We start from the raw sequence: 17,154 nt of genomic DNA, 5'->3' as shown, positions 1-17,154 counted from the left end.
TACGACAACAGAAATATTGCCATCTCACAGTCACCCAATACATTATCTCGGTACGCGAATCTGGATTATCTCGAAGGAAATATGGTACGATAACGTAGGAAAACATTCGGGAAACGTTTTTCCTCGAGGGCAGTCGCGAGAGAAGCAGCGATCTGAACGCAAGGAAAACAGCGTGGGATAAGAACGCGGAGGAGTATTAAATAGGGGGGCAAAACGCGTAAGACGATAAGCGACGTTTAAAAGTCGGGGACGGAGATTTATTCGCGGCATCGACGTTGGTAAATCCACTTTCGTCGAAGCACGAGAAATCCCGTGGAATCGTCCCGACGAGTATACGAGTCGGTAAGTTCGCGTACCGTGCACGAATGCTGACGAGAAACAAGGATCAGACGTATATCTATATATAGAAAGAGTAAGTGGAAAATAAAGGAAGAAAGGATACACGTGTCCTCGAGCATCGGTAGGTACGTATTTGAAAGCAATCCTCGAGCGTTCCCTTCGATAGATATCTTCGAGAGTTCGACAAAAGAATATAACCTACCAAAGGAGAGAGAAGAGGGAGGAATCGAACTCGCGATTAATAACGATGGAAATAAAAAAGAAACGGAAATCCTCGTAGCTCCGAGAAACGAGTCGACGTATCGAATAAGACTGATAGATTTCGATATTTTACTACTCTTCGACGGCTTTCGATTCTGGTATTAAAACATCGAAAATTAGGGGAATATCGGACACGAGCATTAGACAGAAGACAAGAATTAGGCGCGAACGAGAAACGAAGGACAACGAAGGAAGAGGAAATGACAGAGAAAGAGTCGAAAGGAAGAGCAAAAGACGCGTAACCGCGCGACAGCGAGGTCGATCTATTACAGAGACACGATAAACGTACACCCCTGTCCAGAGGATATGGAACGCTTACCGATTTCGACTATATCCTAGTTATACCTAGTTATTAGAATTTAAACTTATCATTCTGGTTGGCCGACGTCGATCGGTACGGCGTGAAATATAAATCCGTAACGTAAGTTAGACAGGAGAGTGTATAATAATGGTAAAATGTTCCATGACTTATGGACGGGAGTGTATCTCGAGGAGCTAGGTTCAAGGGTGGCCACGACAGTGAAGAAGAAGAGGAGGAAGAGGAAGAAAGGGCTAGTCGCCGAGATGAGGGTCGAGGGGCGAAGAGGGTGGAGGTGGGGGAATGATAGACTCGGTTCTCGAAGCAGTTACCGATACGATGGCCGATGCGGCGGTATGAGAAGAACAGTTTTTTTCATTTTTATCGGAAGAAAAGAGTGGTTCCAGGCTGTAATGGAGTCCAGGCACGTATCCGTCGTGCACACGCCAGCAGAGCCCGCGGCTTTTCCAGCCAACCACCCCCTCACACCCCTGTACGACCGTTCCTAGTTCAGTCTCGCAACCCCTACGCCCACCACCTCGACCTTCTCTTCGTCTTTCTAACCTCTCTCTCACTCCTTCCAGCCGGCTGCAGCTTGACAGACCGACGTTAGATCCCCTTAGCTCGAACAGCCAACCGTCCCTTCCTTATTTCTTGTCCACCCTCTCTTCGACTCACGTATGCATCTCGTCTACGAGTCAGAAAATGTGCGGATGTCGATTCGATTACTCTGTTTTTCAGCCATCTTTGAAGTCTCGCTGGAAAAGAGAGGACGCCTCGGTATTTAGAACCTTTCCGACATCGCACATATACAACAGCTTTCGAAATGGATCTTTGATACTTGTAACGAAGCATGTTACGTACCAAAAGAAGGAAAGTTATACGATCAAAAATCAAAGTTTTCAAACTGGCAAGATTAGAAAATTCCGAAATGTCGAATCTTCGACATTCAAGGATCCAAGCGACCGACAACGACGTTTAATTACCGTGTAATTCGATGGGAAGAAAGTATCAAGTTCTGGCAAGCACAGTGCGTAAGAATCGTATACAACATGGCCACTAATTAACGCGTCTTCGTCTTCGTTACCTCTGTTTTAACAAATTACTTAACGCCCGGTCGAAACTTTGGATTATTAAGCCCGGCAAGAAGTTTGCTTTCCTCGTTGCGAAAGAAGAAGCGGGGTCGGAACGAAGCTTCTGTCGGGTAATTACGTAAAATTTCGTTTACACCGAGCAAATTACAATGTAAGAGGCCCCAGGGGCTACAGAACTTGACGCGATTACGCCGGAATCCTGTAACGAGCCAGGTGCAAAGTATTCTGTAGGATTTCGATTACCGTATTCTCGCGTTATCGGCGAAAAAAGAAAAGGTAGATCGAAAGAGTCGAAGCCGCCGCGAGTACTAAACACGTTTCGTGGAATACACGTTCGACGGTTTATTCGTGAACTTTATCGTGAAACGTGTTCGCGAACCTACAGTAATAAGTGTCAAACGCACGGTGATTACGTGATGTACGACCGGCAACGGATATCGTTGCCTCGTTGCTCACCGTCTAATTACCGCCTCGGTAGCTGGAGGAAACAATGCGGAGGAATTTAATCTTGAGTCGATTAATTGCCAGCGATAAGAGAAAAAAGTGACACGGTTACGGTTACCTGGACCACGTGGAACCGAATGGTTTCGCCGTGCAGATCCGATCGAGTCGCGTAACCACGTAATTCGTCGTAAAATTCAAACTACCCGTAATAGATAATACGACGGTTATCCGATGGCTTGAAATGTATCCGCCGCGTATCTGTTACATCTGCGTGATTTATGATTTTTACGAAACACCAAACATTTTTGCATAGAATCGTACGCTTGAACATGATCCGTTATTCGGTAGCTACTTAATTTAAGGCAAACAATGTATTGTAGCTCGTTGAAATTAAGAATCCTTCGCGCGGTAAGAGTAGCGAGATACGATCGGGCGGTGCATACGTAACTAAATAGTAAGGGGATACGGATCGCACGTTGTCAGACACCGAGTTTTAAGCGAATACTACTTTCTCGTTTTATGGATTCGTCAAAAATCTTTTTCGATAATTCGTTTAGCATTGTACATAATTGTCGATGTTCGTTAAATTCGAAACAATAAATTATTTATTAAAAATTAATTGTCGATAACCGTCTAAAATTGCGTAGTAATAATTCGGGTCAACTTAAATTACTGGTTCTCGTTTCCATTTTTATTGTCAAAGAAATGGGCACGTAACGGAGGATAATTGGCTTTAAAAGATTATAACCTGTTTATGAACTTGTCATTTAATCGAAAATGGTCGGAATGGTCGAAAGACAAAAAAGCGAAGAAAGTCTTCTTTAATCGATACTTTTCGTTTTACGATAATTACTACGTTGTCATTGCTGATACCGGTATTTAATCTCGCAATTTATCGCTAGGAATATTATTGCGCGTCCAATACGTATAAGTTGGAAGCGCAGAAATCAGTAGGTCGTTGATCCAGCTAAGAAAACGTGTCAATGAACGTTGAGTGAATTACAAGACCCGAGTGCTTACAGATCATAAAGTTCATTCCTCCGAACGCTTGCTGTCGATGTTACTGTGTTCAACATTACGAACTACGCCATCGTTACTCGTGCAAAATGTACCCTTTTAATATACTACGATAGAAAATATGCGAATTACTATTTTAAAAATAATATCGTTCGATGCTTTGGGAGTTAATGGGATAAATCGAGATCAGGAGGAAAACAAGGGGGTCACGAACGACCCCCGATTATCGAGTGTCGTTATCGATTTAATCGTCGGACATTTTGATTTTTTAGGAGCATGTATCGGAAGGGCGCGATAGCAATTTTACTCGTCAGCCAAGAGTGGTTTACAGGTCGTTAAAAAAGCAATTCCTCGAGAACGGAGTGGCACGTTGCGCCGACATTAACTTCGGACAACCGTAACGAGTACATAATGTTGCGTTAACTCGGCACCGAGGGTAGATGGATGGATGGTACGCGTCGCAAGTTTAATTTTTCGTCGGCAAGTTCGCCCCTTTTGCGTCGCTGACCCTCGGCCGTGCTTTTTCTTTCGCTTTCCAGGCTCGTTGTCGCGCGTCGGTGGAAGGGTCGCGAAGGAGGAGGAGGCAGCGCCGGGAAAAGAGGAGAACGCGCTGTAAGTTTTTAAAACGCGAGACCCTAAAGAAGGGTGACAAAGAGCGAGAGAAAACAAGAGTTTCAACGATGAAACGGCAAGAGACGAACGATCGGGCCAGAAGGTCGTTCCCGAGCCGGTAGGGTGAGAGACGATACGTGCGCGACATCGTGAAGCTCGTTATAATGCTGTTCGAGGCTCGCTTCATTTCTTATTGCCGTGGAACGGCACGGGACTGCGGACCTTGACGAACGAGCAAGCTGCAGAGCAAGCAGCAGGAACCTAATGGTCGTCGGCGAAAATTGGACGACGATGGCTGTTCAGTCGGGATACTCGTCGCTGAAGAGGATTACGGACAAGGAGCCGAGGACGTGGACCGTGCCTTCGAGACGATTCGGTGATTAAAGTAACGAACAAACGATAGCCTTTCTCGTCGATGACGCTTTCCACCTTCACCCTCTTCGACCACCTAAGGGAAATAATAATATCCTTATTTCTATTTCCGGCACTCCATCCATCACCTCGAAGAAAGAACAGGCATTTTACGGTAAACGATGCGACCGTTCACCTAGCATCTTCTAGTACGAAAAACGAGCCGAGCAGGGTGGCTCGAAGCGAGGCCCGAAACATTACGAAGCGCCTAATTAAAATTCTTCGACGAACCAGATGATTCGAAATGATACACGGTGGTCGAAAGAAGATGGGAGAGACGAGGAGAAAAAAGGGTCGAGTGGTTGAAAAGAAGATGACGCTAGACCGTTTGTCGAGGCATTTCGTAGATTTATAGGCGAAGGGGCACGCTCGCGTTTGGCCTTGAAACGAAAGGGAACGCAAGGTAGGTCTTCTCGTTTAGCCGGTGAATGAAACGGGCCTTTGACTGAACACCGCCATCGATATTAGGGATCTTCCGTCTCTAACCACCTCTCGAGTTAACCCCCTTTTGTCCTTGTTTTTCGTATCCGCTCCAGGCCCGGTTTTGTTCCTGCCGGCGCGGCGCGCCGCATCGCAAGCTGCGTTGCATCGCGCCTTCGTTCGTTCGCACGCACGCGTTCCTTCTTCTGCAACCTTCCTCGTCCGTGCACTCGTTGCTACGAGCCTTTCTCACAGCTCGTGCATGCGTACTCGAAATACGAGCCAGCTCATTCAAAAAGAAGTTTGCGCGCGCGTTACTCCATCGACCAACACGAACGCGGCGATGTCATCGGGGTCGTCGTTCCCGATGAATCACAAGGTCGATCGTTTTAATTACTACGATATTAAATTACGTCGTCGCACTCGACGATAGAATGGGCATCTTTTTTATTTACTGCCACGATCGCTCGTTTACACCGTAACGAGCACCGTTCATTAGAAGTCGAGCGTAACGAAAGTCTTTCCTTCGACGATTTCGAAAGACGCAAGAAACGTACAAAATGTTGAAGCGCCATGGCAGCTTCGAACATTGTTTCGCTTCTACGACACGCTAATTTCGCTCATCCGTCTTCCTCGATTTCTGTCCCTTCGATCCATATTCGAGAAAAAATATGCTCCAAGCGACGAACTTGCCCCTTTATGGCGATTAATCATTGTCAGTCAATAGAACCATAACCGAAAATTACCCGTGACGAAAAAAGTCCTCAACTGGGTCATTTGAAAGACGATTTACGACTAGTAACTCTATTATTTTTCGAATAAGGGTATTTCCGTCTTCGTGTTCTCCCTGAAAGAGAAGGAAAAAAACGAACGATCGAAAGTAGAGCGATTCGAGGTGGACGTAGGCATTCGAGTGACAAAATCGTGGATCGTCGATGCCGCGTCGACAACCCACGCTCGCGTAAATTTTCAACGAGCTACACCTGCGGCTGTCTGCATGCGGTCAAGGGATACGCACGCATACGCGATCGGGTCCAAGGTCCCCGAAGAAAGCCCTACGCGCAGTCGGAAGTTTGTTGCCCCGTTTGACGCTGGTGGGGAAGTCCGGCGAGGGGAAACGGACCGTCGTCGATGAAAGAGACAACCAATCGGAGGGGGAGACGCCAACTGGGACAATCTGGTGGGGATTTTGAGGAGAATGGAACGCCGTGTGCGCGCGCACCGTGGCGGGAAACAATGAGGGCCAACAACCGGCCAGAAGAATCCCGCTTTGGCGGGAACGAGGTACTCAACCGTCCTATCTAGCTACCGCGAAACCTATGAATATATTAGTGGAAACCGAACGGCGATCACCCGCTGAAAAAATTAAACGTAAATATTTGAAGATCAGCGGGAGTTTTCGAAATTCTGGCCTTTCGGATAAGATGTTTCCTTTGCGAACACCGTGACCGAAGATTGTCCTCGAATATCGATGTCCTTAATCGAATCTCCTTGTGTCGAGATTTAACTCGATTTCGTTAAGACACGCGAGAGCGGTATATTTTAAAAGGAGAATATTCTCGATGAACGACAACGTATCTGGTTATCAATTTCTATATTGGCTTCTACCGATCTTTCGCGTTGCTTGGAAAATATCGAGCGAAAATTGTGCGGTCTCGGCGAAGAACAGGGTAACGTAGATGGTTTCGTAACAATTTCCTATTCGTTGATCCAGGAACGTACTGCTTTGTATCGTAAAGCATTAGCGGGGGAGAAAAGAGGAGAGTGGTATTTGAGGTAAAAATGTTGGCGGTATCGCGTGTTCGACGGCGCGACAAAAAAAACGGCATACCACGAGGAACGATAAAACACCCCGTCCAGAAGTCGAGCGTGTTGGTAAACCGGCAAGAATGTAGTTGCCATTCACTGACTGTAGTTGGCACGAAACAGAGAGCAAACGGTCCCGCGGTTCGACGGATCAGGATAAACCCCAAACGGTCGTACAGCGCGAACTCGCGTCTAGACGCGTTTTTTCACCAGTCGGCTCCGGGGCCGAGGGCAAACAAAGACTTGGAACCGTTCGATCGTTCCACTTCGCTTTAGGGCTAATCCGACCTAACGTTCCTCTTGCTTGCGTTGCGATTTCAACGCCCGTTCATCCTTTCCTCTTCCCTCCGATTCTTCGTCCCTGATTCGCGACGTTTCAACGTTCGCGCCGAATCTTTTTGCTCCCCGCTTTCGACAAATTTCAAACGATCAATTTCCTCTCGAGCGAAACGGAATGTACGAGCAGTGTTATGGATTGGTAATGTTGTCGGGCAAAATTAGTCGAACTTGCAGACATTTGCGCGAGAACAGCCGTTCGGTTTTTTCCGCGGTGGATGAATGCGTATCGTAAACGCGGGAGGTGTTGGTCGATGGGGCGAGCGCAGATGGAACGATCGAAAAAACGAATACGGGTCGATTATGCGAAATTACGTAGAAAGCGAACGAGAACGACCTTTGGCATCGGTCGTGGCGTTGGCACGAGGTCATCCGGGCCGGTAGTATTCCAGGTTAGCCCGTAGGAATCCAGGAGCGGCGCGGCCCCTCGGAGGTATTTGAACCCAGCGAGCATCGTCCCTCCGTCCGCCGTCTGTAGTGGCCCTCCCTGCCTCTCTGTTCCCCTTCCTCGGCCCTGCACGCAGAGGCAGACAGAAACCGCTCGAAAAGGGGAGGCTTGGCGGGGAACCGAGGGCTTTGCTCGTGTATCGCGAACTTCGTCCTCCCCACCACTTTTGCCGGATTCTCGATGTAGATGAAGTCCGTGGCAGATACCTACCGGCGGCACAAAGCCACGGATCCGTGCGTGCATCGCTCCCTTGCTCTCGAAAAAATGGACACCGGCGAAGAGGGGGCAACGAGCTTTCAAGATCGCTGCCCCGCGACGCTGCCAAAACACGCGCGAAATTGCGCGTCGCGTCGATTCGCCGATTACGGACACGTTTCGCACCGATCGCCTCGCGTATCCGAACACTCCTCCCCGATTATTTCCTTTCGAAGATGTCTATATTATTCGAATCGTACTTTCGTCGAGAATGCCTGAAAGAGCAAAATGGGAGGGGGCTCGTTCCCTCGTTCGTTGAAAAAAGGAGGAAGGAAAAAGTAATCTTAAAAATTCCTTCGAGCGTGAGGTCGGCAGACGTTCGCGTACCCATGAAAAAGCCACGCGAGTAATTTTTCCCGGTTGTGATTTTGAAGAATCAGCCAACTATACGATAGCCACTACAGAAGCGTCCTATTATGGCTAAGTGCGAGCGAGCTAGCGAGTCAGCAAGCGTGAGAGACAGAGGGAAAGAGGTAGTAGAAGGGGCACTCGATAGACGGTGAACTCGTTTCGAATCCGACGGTGACGGCGACGGTGACGGCGACGGTGACGGCACACGGGCGTTTCCGTCCCTTCTGCCTGGTCGTTCCTCGTCGATACAGGCGAGGAGAAAGACTCGAGTACGCGATACCGAGTCGAAGGGAACGGTACAAGGGAAGTGACGCGGTCAGGCACGCCGCAGTCTTTTAACCCTCTCATGACCGATATCGGGTTATTTCTGCCCCGTGTTTCGAGTGCCGAGACAAAAATTTCGATACAATATTATCCGACGTACCTTTGCAGAGTAAAGAGACGCCCAATTCGTTGCTGTAATTACTGCGATCGTCGGTTGAACGAAAGGAAAAGAAAGCACGTACTTAGTTAGCAGGGCTTGTGTATAGTTCGAACCGTACAGAATTTCCACAGTTCGATAGCGCGCACCGACGTTCAAGTTCATTCATCGGTTCAGCAATTTGCCCATTCTCTACTACATCGGTCGGCTTATGCCTGATTCATAGGGGAGCCATTAACGCGGTTCGTTCCGTACGCAACCCTGCCCTTCGGTACGATCGATAACCGCGAACAACGCCGAGATACCGGTCGTGGAACAAGCGTCGTTTTTCGAAACGACCGTTATCCGCGCTTTTCAGTCCAGGGCCGCGTCGCGTCGTTACGAATCGGCTTACGAATCGCGGCGCGTCTGGCGTGGGACACGTAGTACTACAGTACTTACTACGCCGCGAGTGAGAATCCTTTGTTCGAGAATGGACGCCATGAGAACCACGTGTCTGGTTTCCCGCCAAGTCGGGCCGCCCACGGCGGGGCAAGGAAACGTGAGACGGATCGGTGGAGGGAAAAAGACCACCGCCACGGAGAAAGGAAGGAGAACGAATGAGGAAAAGGGTTGGGTGCGGGAGGGAAGGGTAACGGTGTAGCGGTGGAAAGAGGAAGAGAGGGACGGAGAATCGCAGGAAGAGGAAGAACGAGACATAAGGGAGAGATGGAGAAGGAGCGAGAGTACTAAATGGATGAGTGCAAAAGGAAGGGGTGCCGTAGAGGGGGAGGCTGACCGTCTAACTGGCGCTCCAGCGTTTTAAAACGTTCGTCCGACCGCGAAAAATAAGTAGGATTATTAAAGATTACAACCTCGTTTCGTTATTTCGCTGGTAGGTTCGAAATATTCCTCGCAAGCATCGAACCATTCGGTAATTAGCTTGGCGACTAAATTCGCGACCCTCGCAATTTTTCCCTATACAACCGTGTACTAAAATTCCAATAATTCCTTGTATCTTCGACGATGACGCGAAGTAAATATCTTTTTATAAGACGGCAAATATTTTGTCCGTTTCGACGAGAGCAATAAGTAAGCAGATGTTGACCCTTTAACTAGGAGGTTTATTGGCCTATGCGCGAAAATGTCCCGAGGCAGCGTTAATCTCTTAGGTAGCTGCGGCCCGAAACATCAAACAAGATTTCGCAAAGTTCGTTCGTTTGTTGGACGGTTAACGTTGGCATGTAATTTTCAACGGAACTTCAATTAAGGTATAAATAGCCCCATTAAAATGGAAGGCGGTCGAGCAAATAAGAAGGCATATCTGGCCACTTTTGTCTGGGCCCTTGATCGTCGTTCTGCGGCGCGTCCCTGTTGGTTCGTTGCGTGCCACAGGGTTGGCCAACAGCTCCGTGCGAGCCGTGCAAGTCCGCCACGGAGTGTTGCATTACGTTCCTGGGTTCCAGACCTACCGCAATCCCGAACCTTTGGTCTGGACTCGTCCACCGAGCGGCGGTCACACGTCGGTCATTCACACGTGCGCGACTCGTCGCCGTTCGGCTGTTACGATGCAACCTCGACAGACTGTATCGTGGATGATCCCAGATCGTGGGATTAGCGGGCTTTTAGTCGCATCGATTGCTTCTCCTCTCCTCGACGCATCTCTTCTACCACCTCCTTTCGACATCCGATGCTGTTATCGTACGCTATCGATGATTCCTGTTACACGCTCGTTCCAGCGGGTCTATAATTCGTTCAAACGAGTTCGTCTTTGTCCAATCGTTTGTCGAGTAACACAAGAGGAGCAGATTTAATAAAATATGTACAGACTAGGTATCTTATTGATTCGGTGACTAGACTGCTTCGAGCGCGCGTAAAGTCTGGTCAACTATGTCATGGCATCAAATTCGGAGGAATCGGTTCCGGCAATTTACCGATGATCCTATAGAAACGAGCGGACTATTCCGATATTAGAGGGTTCGCGCCGATCCTCGAACGTCTGGGATTCTCTGTTCCGTCCTAAAGAATTTCGACAACAGATGGAGGCTATCGACGTGGAAGGACGACCCGTTGGTTCGATTAGACGTCGATGGCTCGGTCTAATCGTGGCCTTGAACTTTGTCGGAACATCGCGTACATAATACTTATAATGCGTCCAACGGATGCGCTAGGCGTTGCTTCTCGGAAATGCCGTTTCGAAAAACAACGTCTCGAAGGTGGGCGTGTCACGGCTACGTCTCGAAGGTCGAAGCCTTTACGTGGAACAGAACCTACCGAAGTATTCTCGAACCTGGCTATCCAGACTGGGTCAGCGGGCGATTTTCGCGAAAATTAGTAAATCGAATATTTTCCTTCTCCAAAAATCGCTATAAACTTAAACTTAACTAAACTTAATCAACTGTTTAGTCTAAATATTTAGTCGAAACATGATAAAGCGAAGGAAGAAATGCTCGTATTCGGCGATAAGCCCAAAACGAAAAAGCAAGCACGCGTCTGTTTCCCAGCACGGAGGTATCGAGATGAAAGAGAAACGGTGGGGTGCGGCGCAGCGACGAGGTAAATTCGTGCAAACCGGACGAGAAGGAAGTCTTAGAAGCCGATATGTACGAAAGGAAGCTCGATCGACAAGACGGGGAGGGACACGAGCCAGGTTCCTTTCCGAACGAACAACCGGTTCTGGTTTCACGATCCTCGTCACCTGCGACCTTCTGTCACCGACGGGCCAACGACACTGCACCGGTTCAAAGGAAGTCTGGTGCCATTTTAGCGACCTGCGGCTTTTACCGAGAAGGCTCAGGGTCAGAGGCCAGACGGCCGACCAATACGCATGCAAAACTTTCCAAGCATACAGGACGAGGACACGACGCATACGCCCCTTCTGGATGTGCGTGCTCGCAGGTCCGTTCAAGCGAACAAAAACACCAGCCACCAGGCGTAATGCGTCTCGATTTTCACTCGCGAGCGTATTCTGTTCTTCGATGGCCCCGCGCCGCCACGTTACCAGTCACCTTGCCACCTACCCTACCACCAATTTTCTCTGCTTGTTCATACTTTTGATGCGCGAATTAACGCGTTCACTGACACGCTCGAATTATTCGAAATTGCATCAGCCGATATACATGTTTTCCCTATCTTTCATTAATATATTTGACATTTCGCTTAATGGCATTTTTCGTAACTTCAACAACCTGATAAAAATGTATGCATACCGCGAAAATGTTTTTTTTTACGGATTTATAACCAAATAGATAAAAGGAGATACTCTAAAAAGAAGGCAAAAGTGGCCTAGTAGACGGCCCTGAACGTGCAACTACGAATGCGAACGAGCGTTATCCCTCCTCGGTCCGTTCGTTGGCCTGCTCATACATACTCGATCGTCCATGGGAAAGATTTTCGGCGAATAAAAGGCTCTTCGTCGCGTCTTCTACTGACGTGGAACGGCGCAGAGCGGTGCGGCGTATGGGGGTTTTATTAGGATTCGGGGTGCACGGGAACTCTATCGACCATAATGGGGATAGGCGAACGTCCGTCTGGCCTTCGGTGCCGACTAACTTCTACGAAACGAGTTCAAGGAAATTCGTTTGATGATTTGTGCGTAACGGAGAAACGTTTTCAGAATTTTCCACCGAATTGCTTTGATATTGTTCGCTCGTATTTCCACGGAACATAAACAGATGGTCACCGCCTTTCTTCGGCTTCCAGATACTGTTTCTTTTTTCCTTTTATAACGACACTTTAGCGCGTGCAGCGTCACCGCGAAAACAATACCGCTTTAATAAAAATGATCGCGATCAGCATCGTTCGACCCTCGGACACAGTGTACGCTACGCTTTCCTAAGAAAAGTTGGTAAGGCGGGCAACGTAACCCGGAGAAAACTGTAAATAACTCGAGCGAGCAGTGCGTCATTTTGTTTCGAGCTACGACGCGTCGGTCGTTAACGTCGTCTGCGACGCACCGTATAATAATACGGTCGAAATCGAAGGTTTTCGGCTCGTGATCGTTGTCGCAGCAGCGATTTATTTCCGTCGTCGAGTGGCTGCGAACCGAGTCACCGGGGCAGAGACCTTCGTACATGTACCTACTACGTCTGTCTGTTCAGCATCGTCCTTCTCTCCGTGTCGCAACGGCGAAACAGCGGCCCCGTGTTTGCTGCTAGAAATAGATAGCCTAGTTAGGTAGTATACGTTCCTGCTCTATTCTCGTCGCAGGCTAACTTTTTCCCCGTCGCTTACCTGACTGCTCATAGAGTCACTCTTTCCTTGCCCTACTCCTTCTCGGTCACTCTCTCTAGATCTCTCTTTCGCGTAACTACGTCTCCATTGCTTCACTCCTGCGATCGTTTCGTTTCATCGTACAGGTCGATACAAAAATTATGGCCATAGTTTACAATTCCCTGAAACGACGTTAAGTTGTAAACTTACGACACTGTCGCGCGACGTTAATTATTTTTAAGAACTTCGATCGTCCGCATATTTTTCTTAATATTCCCACGCGTCGCACGACCAAACGTTCGATCGCTACTACGTAGTTTTTCGAAGAATAAGAAAACCGCTACGACATTTTATACGGTGCCACGTGTCCCTCAACGATCGTCTTCTCGAATTCGGCAAGCTCTATCCACGACCGTGACGCATCCTCTTTTTTCCCGCCGGCATCGAAGAAACGCGCGAGGGCCTCACAGATCGCGTTCTTTGTCCAACAGGATCGGTCGAGACCCCCAGGTTCTGACCACGAATTCTCGGAATATGCTTCACATCGACCGAAATTAAGGATATTTATTGGTCTGGCGCTACCAGTGGAATCCGAGAGCAAACCGCGGGAAAAAAAGACAGCGACGTATACTCGTTCCTCTTTCGGCAACGTTGACCAAGGTCTCCGTTCTATGGAAATGAAGAAGAGAAGCAGCGTGCCGGACACGGAGGCAATACAGGGACACCGGATGATCGTCCGGAGGCTCGGTGAACCTTCCTGGAAAATGACTTCCTTCGTTTGGACACCTTGCAATTACCTCGGGATCACGTAGAAAATGTTATTAAGTTCTTGTCCCCTTAAGCGTGGCAAAAAAATCTCGCTAACGTTCGTTACGAACGTTTGTTAGGAACCAACGTCGAACACGATGCGATTCGAGATTTTCGAGCATACTTTCTTAAAATTTTACCAACTATAGATTTCGTACTATTTATTTTTCCGCGGACGAGACAAAATTGTAATTATAAAAGAGACAGACGAGTTTCAACTTAAAATTGAAGACTGTTGTCTTCATTGTTGTGAAAAGAATGCAGACAACAATGCGTCGAAAGTAAAGACGTGCTCGTATTTTCCGGTACAAGTCGAACACCAGCACGTGGAAGCAAATTGATTTAATCACTTAACTTCTTTGCGAGGACCGCGAGCCAGACACCTTTGAGGTGTGACACGTCTGATGGCGTGCCGCTAAAGGATCTTCTCTTGGGAGCGTTTTCTAAAAGGCTCCTAATATACCTAAGGAGCATGTCAAAGGAACATTACGCGACGGGGACATCGTTAGCGAAGAAGAGAAGGAATCAAAGCAAGGGGAAGAGCCATCTCTCGACTAAGTGGCAGGCATAGATATTGGCGTCGGGACGGTTTATTTGATGCTCGGACAAAGAGAACCAACAAGAGACCCGTTTCTATCACTGACGACCATTGTGCTTCGAAGCGCATCTTCATCTTTCTCCTTTCCCTCTCTTTCGTCGTATCGAGAAATGCATCGGTGATATATCAGGTTACGTTGAAAGTCTCCGCGTATCTGGCTGAATCTGTTCAGTCCTGTTCGCGATATTCCAGCGATTTCGTAATTACGAACCACGGCAGTGTAATGGTCATGCAACGCGCGGCGATATAACGATAGATTATACGAAGCGTTGCGATTTAAAAACTAAGTCATACAAAGAACAGATGTACATACGACGCGGCATCGTATAACTGTCTCGTTGACACGCGACTCGTCGACGATACTATCCGTGTGACTCTAGTAGCGCTCGGGTCGCGTGAAAACTCTTGTAAAGTCGATGTAACGAGAATTTACCGTATACGTATCGATACTCTGTCTAGATCGGTTTAAGCTTCGCCTAACTCGACAGCAGCCTCAAACGTTTTAGTCAAAGTATTAACACATTACATATTTGCTTTAATCAGGAACTGAACTCGAACTCGCAACCAAATAACAGAACGCTGATCTATTTCGAACACTGGCGCTTTCATCTTCGTCCAGGCTGAAAGTCAGGAAACCCTTTGAAGAACGCCCTCCACGTTCTCATAACCTCTGTAACTTCGAATATCCGCCGGTTACGAAGTTTCACGACGAAGTATCGTAACTCGAGATGCTTCGTAACTCGATGTAGGTACTTCTACTTCCACGTTCTTGCGTCTTCCTCTTTTGAAAGAATCTTCTCTTCCGAGAAGCAGTTCCGAGGCAAATTGATGATGCCCGCATCGCATCACCGGCTAGTCTCGTTTGCTGGGTTCAACTAAGCCGGTAATGATCGGTATCGATACCGAAGTCAACACGAGACCAACTTGTGCCTCGAACACTTGGAGATTCCTCGAGAAGCCAATGAAGAAGCGAAAAAAAGAAATTAACGAAGGACGAAGGGGGAGAATAGAGAAGAGAAAAAGAGAGAATATGCAGGAAGTTCGTAGTTTTTCGTCGAAGTAGAAGGGATCGAAGATGGTATGGGAAAGAAAGGCAGGGGATCCATCCCTTAGTAGTCAGACGCAGGCGTGTGCTGTTCCTTTTTAAAGTCTGATGCGTAGCGATGGGAACGATGCCCTTGCGAACGCTGTGGCCTGCGAGATAATGCTCCTTCTTTCGGTGTACGAAATCTTTCGAAATTATGGACAGTGTATAATAAGATGTTCGACTCCATAACCACACCGATCGCGTACTCGTGATTATTCCTACGCGTTTCGTATCAATTACGATTCCGAATCTTTCATGCTCAATAATCTATTTCGTCGTTGACTAGTTAACGCTAGTCGCACAAAGTCAGCCTAACAATTCTGTTCAATAATTTCGATCGATAACGGAATCAGTCCTATTGCTACGTGTACGCAGTTACTTTTACTTCGTACAGCTTCTATTTATAACACCCTGTCTATACTGTACCCCGTTTTAACCCTTTTCTCTTACCTTCTCTTTTGTTTCCTATCCTTCGTTTCGCCTGGTCGTCCTATCGTACGTTCAGCAGTGACAATTGGCATCCCTCGAATGTTTCAAGTTACTCGAGTCTAGCCCTTAACGAAGACGAGGGAAATGAAAGACAAAGAATTCTACTTCGGTACCGAACGATTGCTGCGAAGACAAATTTTTCTTCAAAGCTCTGACTAAAATTGGAAAGGTGCAAGGGTAGAGGGATAGCCTCGAGAAAGTTTTCAGCGCAAGCCGAAGACAATTTCCATTTCGTTTAACGGTTGCTTCTTCTTTGAGCAGCCACGAATTTTCGTCTCATCGCGAATCTTGAAAGGCTTGCTTGCTTGTTACTTTTCTGCTCGTTTATTCAATCTCGCGACGCGACGCGCTGATAAACGAACAAAGAAACTTCCCTTCTTCTTACTTTTTACCCTTTCGTTTGACGGCTGACATTAACGACTCGATTGGCAACGGGACTGCGCACCAAACAAGGGTTTTAATTTAATCAGAAAATTTGATCAAATAACGAAAAGATAACTTCGCAAAGAAGAAAATTCTGAGCATCGTTGGTCGAAAAAAATTTCAACGAACTTGGTCAACTTAAATTAAATTTGATTAAGCTAATCAATACGCGAATCATAATGTCGAAGAAAAATCGATCAAGCGGCAAGAGACCGGAGCCGTGTGATAGAGACCTAAGCCGATTTGTAGACGACTGGTAAGGGTCGAAGCGTGAAAAGATCCTAAATCAGAGTTTGTACAGACTCCGGAGGTTTTCTGAATTTATGGCTGCGCGAGAGAGAAGCTTGGTGGTCACAGGGGATCGTGGGCAACAGGTATAATCTACCATGTTTATTTCGTCCTAAGTTCTCTCCTTCTTTTCTTCGATATCGTTCTACGTGCTACGATAGCGACTAAATTAATCTCCTGAAACGAATGGTCAGAGATAGCGCAAGGCGAGTCTGCTTATCGAGAACTGCTTCGATCGACCCGCTCCTTTATCGTGTGTTGATCGATGTATAAAGATTCGTCTAGAAAAAATATAACATAAGCACTTTTACAATAGAATGAACCACATCGCATAAAATCAGTCCTATTTATAAAGCATTCGAACCGATTTCGTATAATAGACTCGAAGTTTCCAAGGTAGAGTACGTTACACCGAGATCCGGCAATTAGCAATGCAATTAGTGGGTTCGCATAATTACCGAAGCGATGGGAAATAGCGGCCGTGAAAATTTCATTCGCGAAGTATAGCCACGATGGCGTCGATTCGTTTTCAGGAAGCTCGTAAACGATTATGCAGCCACGCATCGGCGACCATGCGGCAAACGTAAAATTAATAACTGCTCCTGTGTCTTTGCACCCTCTTCGTGCCACCCTGTCGTTCATCCCCACTCTGCATCCTCCCGCGAACGTGTAGACAAATATTTTCTCAACTGCTCGGACTACCCACCGGGATCCCATCATCCCCCCTATGAATATTTCAAATAAATTAATATTGCCCG

The 17,154-nt window shown here is 47.5% G+C and overlaps 2 protein-coding genes across 8 annotated transcripts in view; one reads left to right on the top strand and one right to left on the bottom strand.

Moving 5' to 3' along the window:
- The window catches only part of Pdk1 (Phosphoinositide-dependent kinase 1), a 322,127-nt gene that overhangs the window by 208,608 nt on the left and 96,365 nt on the right, over nucleotides 1–17,154 (bottom strand). The gene's annotated exons all lie outside the window — the stretch shown is intronic.
- LOC105664193 (uncharacterized) overlaps nucleotides 1–17,154 on the top strand; it is a 288,268-nt gene that overhangs the window by 187,427 nt on the left and 83,687 nt on the right. The window contains exon 1 of one of the 6 annotated variants that reach the window (XM_076530199.1): nucleotides 66–464. The exons of the other annotated variants lie outside the window; for them this stretch is intronic. The gene's annotated coding sequence lies outside the window, so the exon portion shown is untranslated. Of the gene's footprint in view, nucleotides 1–65; nucleotides 465–17,154 lie in introns of those variants that run through there. 6 annotated transcript variants of the gene reach the window in all.

The sequence above is a fragment of the Megachile rotundata genome, chromosome 3 (genome assembly GCF_050947335.1).
Source record: "Megachile rotundata isolate GNS110a chromosome 3, iyMegRotu1, whole genome shotgun sequence".
NCBI lineage: Eukaryota > Metazoa > Arthropoda > Insecta > Hymenoptera > Megachilidae > Megachile > Megachile rotundata.
Note: the sequence above shows the minus strand (reverse complement) of the source record. Positions and strands in the feature narration are given on the sequence as shown.